The sequence below is a fragment of the Ursus maritimus genome, unplaced genomic scaffold (assembly GCF_017311325.1).
Source record: "Ursus maritimus isolate PB19 unplaced genomic scaffold, ASM1731132v1 scaffold_16, whole genome shotgun sequence".
Classification (NCBI taxonomy): domain Eukaryota; kingdom Metazoa; phylum Chordata; class Mammalia; order Carnivora; family Ursidae; genus Ursus; species Ursus maritimus.
The window spans coordinates 43,689,008-43,700,673 of record NW_024424008.1 but is presented as its reverse complement, the minus strand read 5'-3'; positions in this window follow the sequence as shown (position 1 = coordinate 43,700,673).

The window sequence follows — 11,666 nt, the reverse complement described above, 5'->3', positions numbered from 1 at the left end:
GCAACCAGAAGAGACTGCACCAAAAAAGACACGAAGCCTGGCTCCAACACTGTCCCGCACGAATGCCAGCGCATAAGGGGTCTTTCACTCGCTCCCCACCCCACCCCCAATTATCGGTCTCCCCACATTGACAACCCTCTTCTCTAACCCGAACTGCTCCGGGGAGATTCCCGCCTTTTATATTATTTTATTTTTTCCTGGGCAGTGGATGCCTTTGTCTGGGCTCTGGAACGGAGAGGTAAAAGGCTGGAGGTCCGGCCAGATGTTGTATGTACCGTTAAGGTTGAGGTGAAAGAGTGAGAAGCGGGAAGGATGGAGGGGCGCAGACGGGGATTTCAGGGAAGGCTGCTAGGTTGTGGCAGCTCCTAACTTCCAGCTCCACACACCCTAGCCCCGTGCGTCTTCTCTCCCAGGGAACTCGTCCTGGTGTTTATGGCTTTCTTCAATGCTCTTCTCTGCACACCATCTCGTGTTCCCCCTGGGAGAGGGGCACCTCTGAGAAAGGAGCTGGAAAGGGACCAGAAGAAGGGTTGGGAAAATGAGGTCTAGTCACAAAGGTTCTCACCACTGATGGTTTGGTTCGTGGGCAATTTAGAGGTGAATGGAACCACAACCTGGCTGCCCATGAACCCAATGGAGGCAAACAGACATATTTTGGCCCAGAAAATATTTTTAAAACAGTCCATTATATATATATATATATGTATATGTATGTATATATATATGTATGTATATGTATGTATATATATACATATATATATAGTGTGTAGTACTATATTGTGTGTAGTAAACATATCCAAAATCAAAGAGAATAATAGAATGAAGCCCTGTGTACCCATCACCCAGCCTGAGAGCACTTATTCAAAGGCAATCTCCCATCATCTATACCCCTACTCTCCACTCATGATATGGGAGCACATTTTGGAAATCATATTTCATATTTCAATGTTGTTCTAAAAAGGAAGGACTCATTAAATAATGTAATAATACCATTATCAAACTACAATATATCATTATATATAGTCAATATTCAAACTTCCCCCATTGTCTCAATTATTTTTCTTCACTGGTATTGTTGTTCAAGTTAGAATTCAAATGAATCTGTACAGTGCAATGACTCTTTTGACCTGAGGTTCTCTGTTTAATCTCTTTTTTTTTCACCACCTTGCAATTTATTGGTTGAAAAACTGGGTCGTTTGTTCTGTAGAATTTTCCACAGTCTGGATTTTGTTGAATGTATCCCCATGGTGTCATTTAACATGTTCTTCTGCCCCTATATTTTCTGTAAATTGGTTGCTAGATATAGAAGCTAGATCAATTAATGCCTGATTTTTTTTTTTGCACGAATACTTCATAGGCGATATTGTTTGTCCCCAGAGTAACAGCTGCTTGTCTGTTTTGTTGTTGTTGTTGTTATATTAACATCCAGCAATGATCATTGCCCAAACCCATTATTTCATTAAGGATTGCCAAATTGTGACGTTCTAATTCTGTGATTCCATCTTCATTTATTAGCTGGAATACTTCTCTAAAGAAAATTGATTATTTAGCATCTTCTAAAGGTGAACCATGATGTAAAAATATACGTATCATTATAATCTCATGGATTTCAATACATGATTGCATGGGTATTTTTAAATTAGGAGATACCATATTAAAAATACTGAGCTCCGGGCCACCTGGGTGGCTCAGGTGGTTAAGCAGCTGCCTTCAGCTCAGATCAGGGTCCTGGGATTGAGTCCTGCGTTGGGCTACCTTCTAGTGGGCAGCCTGCTTCTCCTTCTGCCTGCCACTCCCCCACTTGTACTCTCTCTCTGTCAAAAACAAAACAAAACAAAACAAAAAAACACTGAGCTCTGGCTTCTCCTGTAGATGATCTGGCAATCCTGAGCCCCTTTCCAGTGTGGCTGGAGGAGTCTGTGGTTGAAGGGCACTGCCCTCTTCAGTGGGCATTTGTTCTAGCCCTGGTCTGCTTAGATCTTTTCTTTTTTTAATCTTCCTGGATCCCACAGATATAAGTTTGTGAGCCCGATCCAACCCATGTTTCATCTTACAGTTGAGAGAACTGATGAAGTAAATTATTTACCTGGGACTAGCAGATAAGCCTCCCATGAGGGGAGAAGTAGCTGGACTCTGCCTTGCCTCCAATTTGAGATGAGTCAGACACCTTGGAATACCTCAATATCATCTTCCTCCTAATTCCCAAAACCATCCTTTGCAGAGGAAACTTGGGAATATTTGAAGCCCTCCCCCCCATTTCTCCTCCCACACCCAGTCAGTCACCTAGCTTGCTGATTGGCCTCCCTGGCTCCATTCTAGTCTCCCCCCAATCATCTTCCTTGCTGAAAAAGAGGTTTTCCAAAACATCAGTCTACCTCTGCATCACCTACAAGGCCCCTCTTCACCTGGGTCTTACCACATCTGCCTCCTTCCCTCCTGCTGTCCCCTGGTCAGGACCCCGACCTCCAGCCAGATCACATTACCCACAGGGCTCTGCACACACAGTGCGGTCTAGATTTTGTCCTCTGTATTTGCGGTTTGCTTCTTTAGGGACCACTCCTTCACCAGCTAACTCCCACTTCGAGTTTAAGTCCCACTGCAAGCTTTGATCCTCTTCCGAAAACCTTTTTTGGCAGGCCCTGGCTGCAACTCCCTCTCCCCACCCCCCTCCCCGCCCCGCCTCTGCTCCTTTACAGCTTCCTGTGATTTCTTTAAGAACCTCCCCTCGCCATGGTGGGTTTTTGATGTTGCTTTTTAAAGTTGGGGTTTTGGGGTTTTTTTTTTTTTCTTCCATTTGTCTCCCTCCTGGATGGTGTGGGGACTCCCTGAAGCCACCGTATCTATGTCTCCAACACCTAAAACCACAGCACACAGCGGGCGGCTCAGCGAGGATCTGATGAGTACATGAAATTAGACTAAAGAGATGAAGGTCTGTGGACTTTTTTGGGACTGACGTTCCCCTTTCCCTCGTAGGGAGGGGACTTCATGCAAACGACAACTGCGTCGTAGACTCGTTCGACAGAAGCCGAGTAGACGCTAGCGCTACCTGGGGCTGATGTAGCATCCTGGGGGACCGAGCCCGGTGTCTGCTGCCCCGGCTGGGTCACGACCCAGGGCCCGCTTGGGTTTGGCCGTCCGCGGGCTGGTGTGTGTGTGTGTGTGTGTGTGTGTGTGTGTGTGTGTGCGCGCGCGCGCGCCCCGGGCCTGTGTGTGCGCGTGTGCGCGTGTGCCCCCGCGCGCCTGTCGCCCACCCCGCCTCCTCCCGCTGGGAGGATAATTAAAGCGCCAAACGGTGGAGCTGGCGGGCAGTGTTCCCGGGGGCGCATTTCATCGGGGCTGATTAATGAGGCCGGGGAGTTAATGAGGAGGAAGCTAAACGGAGAGAGCTGAGCAGCGGAAGCCGTCTCCGAGGCCCTGGAGGGCCCTCCGAAGGCATCTCCCGCCCTCTCTTTTCAGGAGAGGCTTAGCGCAAGCCACATGGTGCCCCGGCTCCCGTCACCGCCCCGGGCCCGGGGAGAGGAGGGGTCGTCGCCGCGTGCTAGCCGCAGTGGGGAACTCTCCTTCCTCCGCGTGTGCCGAACCTGGCTGAAGAGAAAAAGGACCTGCTCTTGCCGTCTACAACACAACAAAGGGCCTCGAAAGATCGCCCTGTTCTTTTCACCTTGAGGAACGTCGGGGAGAAGCCCCAGACCACCTGCAGATTTCATTCCCACTCGGCATGAAGAATCGCTCTGTCTTTACCAGTCCAGTGACCTTCGCCGAATTCCTAGTCATTTGGGCCTCAGTTTTGCATCTGTCCAGTTGGGTCAGACTCCTTCCCCGCCCTCAAAATGGCTAACACTGATGGAGAGCTTGGTATATGCTAGACACTGGTCTAAGCGTTTGGTGTGTATCATCCCGTTTATTGGTCCCAGCAACTCTAGGAAGTGGGCTCTGTTATAATCATCTGTGTTCCACAGATAAGGACACTGAGGCAGGAAATGTGACACCACCTACCCGAGGTGACCCCCCTACTAAGCAGTGGGGCTGGCAAGTAAATCTACTGAGTGACTCAGGAACTTCTGTCCTTAAGCGGGAAGGGATGGTGCAAGTTCACAGGGGGTGTGTGTAAGGATCTAATCATAAAACACACGGGAAGGACGTTGTAAACTGTAAAATGCTAAGTAAAACCGAGAGGAAACCACTGTCATCAATACTGATATGAATTTTTTCATTCCCAGGGTGGAGAGGAGGCAGTGAGGGATGGAGCCCCTGAACACAGAGAGAAAACAGGCGGTATGACGGCCTCCCCAATAGTCTGTGGCCTTGTGACCCCACCTATGCCGGTAGAGAAGAGCAGGAAATGACCTCTGCCTGATCCCCCCATACCTACTTTCCATGCACACCCTTCTATGGTCAGATTGCCGACACACCCAGTGTTCCCCGTGTCCCCACATGTGGCATACGAGTAGTAGCCTCAATTTCCAAGGAGCATGGCCCAAAGGGTTGAGGCTGGACTCGGAAGAACCATGTTCCAACAAGAATTTGCCATTGACCAGCCGTGGGAACCTGGGTGGGTTGCTTGAGGACTCGGAGCCTGCAGCTGGGAATGATAACTGCCATACCTATTTCTTGGGGGTCGTGGGAAACGACAGGCATGAAGCTTTGCCTTGAAGACCCTTTGTAACTTGATGTGCTCTGTATCTGGAAATGGTTGGAAGGCGAGTCGGATCACTTCCCCCGGGGTATGCCAGGGGTTTCTACCAATGGGCAACAGCACCTGAGCTCTCTAAGGAATACACCTCCCTTACCCCAGCAATCTGACTGGGCTCTACAACTCCGTACTGATCTCCAGTCAAGAGTGATTTGAGACCAGAGGCCAGTCAGCTCCAACAAAGTCTCGGTGAGTTTGAAACGAACCAGTTTCTTCTGGATGAGTTTCGTCTGCGGAATCGGGGAAATCGAGGCTGCCCAGGCCAACTAAAAACAAATCAGCCTGCCCCCTCTTGTCAGACCCCTCCACCTTCCCCACCAACCCTGGACTCTAAAGTCCGCAGCCTTCACTAATGCTCCATACCACCCCCGACTGTGGGAGCTGGCCAGCACTGGCAAAAGGGGGAGTAGCAGTAATTTTCTCCAAAGGAGCCTGTGTCTAGAGAAACCAATATTTAACATCCCCATTTACATTGAAAGCGTGATTCTGATTATGAGATGGTAATGAGGGGATTAGCCAGAGAGAGCCCCCCTGCCTGCCGCCCCCTCCCATTCTTCTCTCCATCACCCAGCACGTGGGCTTATTCCTGGAGGAAGGAGGTGTGGGGAAGGGGGAGGGCACTCCCACCGGGAGAGCATCAGAGATGCCAGAGCAGGGCAGGGGTCCTCCAAGACCCCATCTGAGGACCCCTTATTCTTGTCTGGAATCAATTAGCCTTAGAAGGGGTGACGGGTGAGATGTGAGACACCTGACTCTAGGGTCCTCCCCTTCATTCCTGCCCCCTAGCCTCTGCTGAGACTCTCCACTCTCTGATTCTGCTCTGTATTTCAGATAGGCGAGTTTCTTCTGTCAGGCTTTCCCTCTGAGATGGAGGAATGAAGTAGAAAAGTCTGTTGGGGGAACTTTTGCTTGGCTCCTGGCTTCTCTGATTTAATCTCTAACCCAGCCTCCTCCCCTAAATTCCCAGCCTTTCTGGAATGGCACCCCTATTCTCCTGGTCCCAGACCCTGCCTTTTAACCAGGGAGCAGTTTATCTCTGGCTCTTCTTGTGGGGCGAGGGGTGGGGGATGGAGAGAACCCAAGGGGGTCACCCATCCTGAGGCCCCGTTTGTTGGTGGACAATTGCGCTCAGACGGGATAATTCAGTGTGTGATTGTGGTCACGCCCCCCCTTTTGTGCCCCTTTCAGAGCCAATCTCCCAGGCCCAGATGGGTTAATCCATAATGCAGACGAGCAAGTAATTGGCTGTCAGCCCGGCCCCCTGCACCCCCTCCCCTATTAGTGCCACTGCCCTAATGAAGCCCAGCTTGGAGAGCCCCCTTCTCAATGAGGCGCCAGCCCCAACCCAGCCAGGCACACATGTGTCTCCGCTGCTCTGCCTGAAGCCTGGCTCCCTTTAGGGACCCCCAGTCCAGCCTCCCCGGGGTGACCCAGCTGCCAGGGCTGCAGCGGCCCCGGGGGGAGGCTGTGATGGATGGGAGGGAGTTAGTTAATAGAGCCCAAAACACATGGGCCCTGTCCCCACACCGACCCTCCCCCCTCGCACACACACACTTTTACAGCTTCCTCTGACAGCAGCCCTAGCCTTTTGAAATAGCCCTGAAGAATATTTCCCACTCCCTTCTCCAAACTAAGCTGTGCCAGAATAAGACCTAAATGGGGGCCATGAAGCTGCATCTTTGGACACTGGCCCAAGCCATTGCTGTCTGCACTAACCCCAATCTCTGCCAACCTAGGTCCTCCTGTGGGTTTTGGGCAGAGTATTATTAAAAGGTGAGCTTGGCCCTGAGTCTCCAATGTCTCAACTGGTATCAGAACCTTACCAAGAGATTTCTTTTTCTTGCTTCTTGGATCCCATCTCTGTTTCTTGATCCTATTTGTCTTCCGAACCACTTCCCAACCAATTATTTAGAACTGTGGCAGATACCTACAGGCAAGATCTTGTCTCCTTGTTGGAGCTGCTTCCTCTTGGACGCGGCTGCCCCACCAGGTTTTGAGCCCCCTGTCTCTGGAAGGACTCAAGCCAAGACTGGATGAGATCTGCTTAAGATGTCCTAGAGGGAGGCTTGGGAGAGGATATTTGCAAAGGGACCTACCATTCTTTGATTCCCTGCATTTATTTCCTATTTCCCACATCTCTGTTCCTTCCTTCCCCCCAATGCAGAGTGGTGGCTTTGCTGATCCTTTTTCCAAACCAGTGTAAGAAAGGTGAGACTGGCTGCTGCCTTGGGCTTGGGCTGCTCCCTCGTGCCCTCTGAAGTGGGAGCTTTTTGTCCTGAGGACAGTCCTGGACCCATAATCTGCCTGCCTCCTTCCTCCACTTAGCACCTTGGAAATGATAATTTTATATTTTCCACTATTAATGAATAAAATATTTTTAAATGGAGAAAAGATAGAAAAATTATATATATTCCCTCACACCCAACCAAACATTATTTATAGTTTGGCTTATTTTTCTTTCCATTTTTATATGCATGTAGGAAATCATTCAACACAATGAAAATATTTGCTGAATGTCTTCTATGTGTCAAGCACAGTGCTTATAATTTTTCTACCCAGGTCATAACTCCAGATCCGTTCTCCTCCTCTATTGCCCTGGAACAGGCAAAACTTCTCATGGAATATTTGAGAATTCTCACATTTAGAGATAGGAGTCTCAGGGCCTATCAAGGTTGGAGCCCATGAGGGGCTCCCAAGTCACAGTGGGCAATCCCTTTATGATTAAGATCGTGGAAGAGGAAAATAAGGCCCCCATGCTGATAAGTGCAGGGCTCAGGGGTGGAGGCAAGTGACCCTGAGAAAAGTCTAGCCCCGTTTCTGATTAGATGAAGGAATAACGAAATATCATTCAGAGGTTGCTTCTAGGAAATGTTGAATATTTATGAGCTATGCAATCAGGACCTAGGAGGTAAGGTCTTAAAAATAAACAGGCAGCAGGATGGGGGTAGGGAAGATGGAAGGGGAGAGAGGCATGGGAAAGGAGAGGGCCGGATGAAAGGAAGGAAGGAAAGGTAGCCTAGGGTTCCCTTTACTGGTCAGAGTAGTGACTTCTCTGCTGCTCCTAAACTCTAGTTGAATCTCTACTCATCATACAGATGGGGAATGAGGCCACGATGAGGCTGAACTTTTCTAGGTCAGGCTGTTTCTTTGTGAGGTCCCAGAGAGATCTTGGAGTTCTCTTCACTCTAAGGAATTGAGCTGCAGGGTATGTCATGAAAAGGAGCCCCTTATGGTATCGAAAACCAAGGATCAGTGTAGAACAGTAGAGGAAGGACTCCAGGGCAGAGAGATCCCTGCAAGTAAAGGAGATCGGTCTAGTATTCAAGGTAAACGTAGACACATCTATGAATACACCAGTGACCAAAGAAACATGGACAATAAAGACTCGGTAAAGTAAGGTGGAAAACCGTTCGCCTATATAGTTAATGCAAAAGCATTTTCCTGTGAATGTAAATCGTTAGAGGCAAGGGAACAGTTCTCTTTAATTGAAAAATTGGACCATCCTCTGTTGGGTGCAGGGGATTTGGAGATCTTGATTAGTCTCTTCCTTTGTGAATTTGACGCTCATGTACAGATTGAGAGAGAAAGAACAGAGTCCATTTCTGACTTCCCTGAAACTGTAAAAGTGTCAGGAATTACAGAAACGAGGGGCTCCTGGGCGGCTCAGTGGGCTCAGTCAGTTAAGCATCCGGATGCCTTAGGCTCAGGTCATGACCTCAGGGTCTCTGCTCAGTGGGGAGTCTGCTTCTCCCTCTCCCTCTCCCTCTCTCTCTCTCTCTCTCTCAAGTAAATAAATAAAATCTTTGGGAAAAAAGGGAATTACAGAAATGAGCAGATACAAAGTGCAGCAGGTTTAATAACGGTAGGTACCAGGGACTAAGGAATTTAGGAACTAAAAACAGAATGGGAAAAAAGACCTGGATGTCTTAATGGATTATACTCAACAATGTGATTGTAGAAGTTATTCTGTTACTGGAATTATATATAAGAGTAGAATGTTGGGGGAGGAACAGGGGAGGGAGTCTTCCTTCTGCTATCCTCATATGCAGATCTTTCACAGAGACGCGAGAGACTAAGTATACAGGCGTAGGTTTAGCCTGAGTTTGAATACTGGACCCTCAATTTACTAACCAAGTCACTTTGGGCAAGTTACTTCATCAGTCTGTGCCTAAGACTCCCCATCTGTAGAATGAGGGTAATAACAGTACCTGTTCATAGAGTTTTAGAAGAATTAAATGAGTAAAGCACTTAGAACAGTCCTGGCGACAGTAAATTTACAGTAAACCTTATCTATTGTAATTCATGTCTCCCTTAACGTTAGATGAGCACTGACTATATGCTACCCATTAAGGTAGACACCAGGGGTACAAAGATAAATAAGATACAGTCCCTATTCTCTAAGGGGAACTTGGAGCTTGGGGATGGTAGATGTGAGCAAATAATTAAACCATTGTATGTTAAGTTATACAGTAGGGGAATAAACCAAGTGGTTTGAGAGGACACTGCAGTCTATGTGGGGGAGTCCGGAAGGCTTCTTTAATCAGGTGACTAAAGCTGGATTTGCGGGGATGAAAGGAATCCAGCAGGTGGAGAATGGAGGGGAGAGGACTTTTCAGGAATAGGTGATGGGAAACACCACCCTTGACAGAAATAAGGTAGCTTGGTGGTGGGATATGGGTGGCCAGAGGGGCGGGGGTAAGTGGATGGGGTAATGGAGATCTCGGAAAGGCAGACAGCATCCGGACTATGGCCGTGCTTGGGTGCTACGTATCCTGTAGGAATTGAGGGGCCATTGTGATTCTTAAGTGAGTGAGTGACATGATCAGATTTGAGCATTAGAGTTGAGCATGTAGCTCAGTCCTTAGTAGGTGCTTATTAAATGGGGGTTGAACAACTATATGGCAACTCCCCAAAGCAGCAGTGTGGAGAATGGATCCTCAGTGGAAGACTGGTTGCAGGGGGTCAGTTTGCAATTGTCAGAATGAAAGATGGCGAGGCAGTGGCACTGGGGCTGGGCAGGAGGTACAGAGCTGAGGATATACCTCTCAGAAACTCACCAGAATGGCATGCTCAGCTGAGAGTTTAAGGGGGATACGGAGAAGTTGGGAATCCACAAGAAAGATCCTGTGAACATTTGCAACACAACACGAATAAACATTGGAATCAACAAACAAGGCATGTTCAAGATCTCCATGATGAAAACTTTAAAATCGTTAGAGGACTTACAAAGGAGGCAGCTGTTTTCCTCCACAAACCTGTGCCACCGGTCCTAAAGGGGGATAAGCATATTCCTTCCTCTTTATTGTTGAATCTGAACCATTCTCCTTGACTCCTCCCTAAAAAACCCCCCAACTTTAAGTCTCATATCATAAGACTCTACGACCCACCATCTCAGGACACCCACTACCTACTCCTGGGTCATGACACCTTGTTCCTTATGGGTTTTAGCGCCCAGTTAGCTGTCTCTCACCAACTCCTCCCCTGCTCTAATTCTTGATGGTTTTAATGACCACTTAGATGATCCATCCAATACCCTTGCTGCTCAGTTTCTTGGCCTCTCCTGCCACAATCTGTTGTCCACTGTACCCTAGCCGTTATTTCCTGTGGTCATGCCCCAGCAGACCTTGTCATAACCAATAACTGAACTACTTCATGATCTTAATTCCAAGCATTCTCAGTTCCAATCACCATCTCCTATTTTTTCCTTTTCGCCTCTTCTGAGATTCCAATTCCCACAAACTTGAGACCCCCATCAGGACAATTCCTTGATCAATTCTTTCCATTGATCTCAACTCCTTTCACTGTCACTTTTTTCAACTTATCAGCACGTGGCTCTGCTTCCCTTTTTACTCAATCATCAGAATCAGTTTCTTACATACATTCTCAACTCCCCCACCTGATTCTCACTTCTTTAAGCTTGTCTGGCTAATCCACAAAGATGGGAAAATCCAGCTCTCTAACTCTTCTGCACCTGCACCCAAGCAGCTGAATGGACTTGGGAAAAAAATACAAAACCATGCACAGTTGTCTTACTTTTACTTTTATTTTATTTTTTGAGAGAAAGAGAAAAGAGAGAATGGGGGAGGGGCAGAGGGAGAGAGAGGGAGACAGAGAATCTCAAGCAGGCTCCATCCCCAGCACGGAGCCCCCAGCGGGGCTCCATCTCACAACCCCGAGATCATGACCTGAACTGAAATCAAGAGTGGGACACTTAACCGACTGAGCCACCCAGGCGTCACAGTTGTCTCACTTTTCATTCATGTTTGCTGACCTCAAGTAGTCCTCTAACGCTGCCTAGCAGTTCCATTGTGTTTCCTCAGGTGACAGGTCTTCTGCTCTCCCACCTGACTGTTACACACTCTCCTCTCTCCTCAAACTGTCAACACCTCTTCCCCTAGCATCGTTCTTAGCTGATAACTTTGCTTCATGCTCAATTTCATGGGAAATCGAGAAACAATTGGAAGAGAACTCTCACTGGCTCCCCGCCACATCTTATCACCTATTTCTATGTGTCCAGACACCCTACCCTCTGTCTGTTACTGTGGATGAACAATGTTCCTAAGTGAACCTGTTTGCTTATGGACTAGACTGCATCGTGCCTCCCCTATAAGGACATTATTTCAGCAACTCTCCCCTTCTTTTCTTGGTCTCATAGATTTCCTTTCTCTATTAGATAATTTCAGTCAGCACACAAACATGAGTTTGTTTCTCCCATATGTGTATAAATATGTAAACATATATTTATATATATATTTTTTAACTTTTTTCAGCTGTCTCCCTACAAATCTTCCCATTTTGACAAAACTAATTCCTTTCCTTCCATTTACTCTTGAATCCACTCCAATCAGATTTTGCCTCCGCCAACCCACCAGAACTGCTTTTCACATGGCCAACAGTGGCATCCACGTTACTACCTCCAGTGGTTACTCTTCGTCTCCATCCTAGTTGATCTTACTCCACTTAACATGGACCC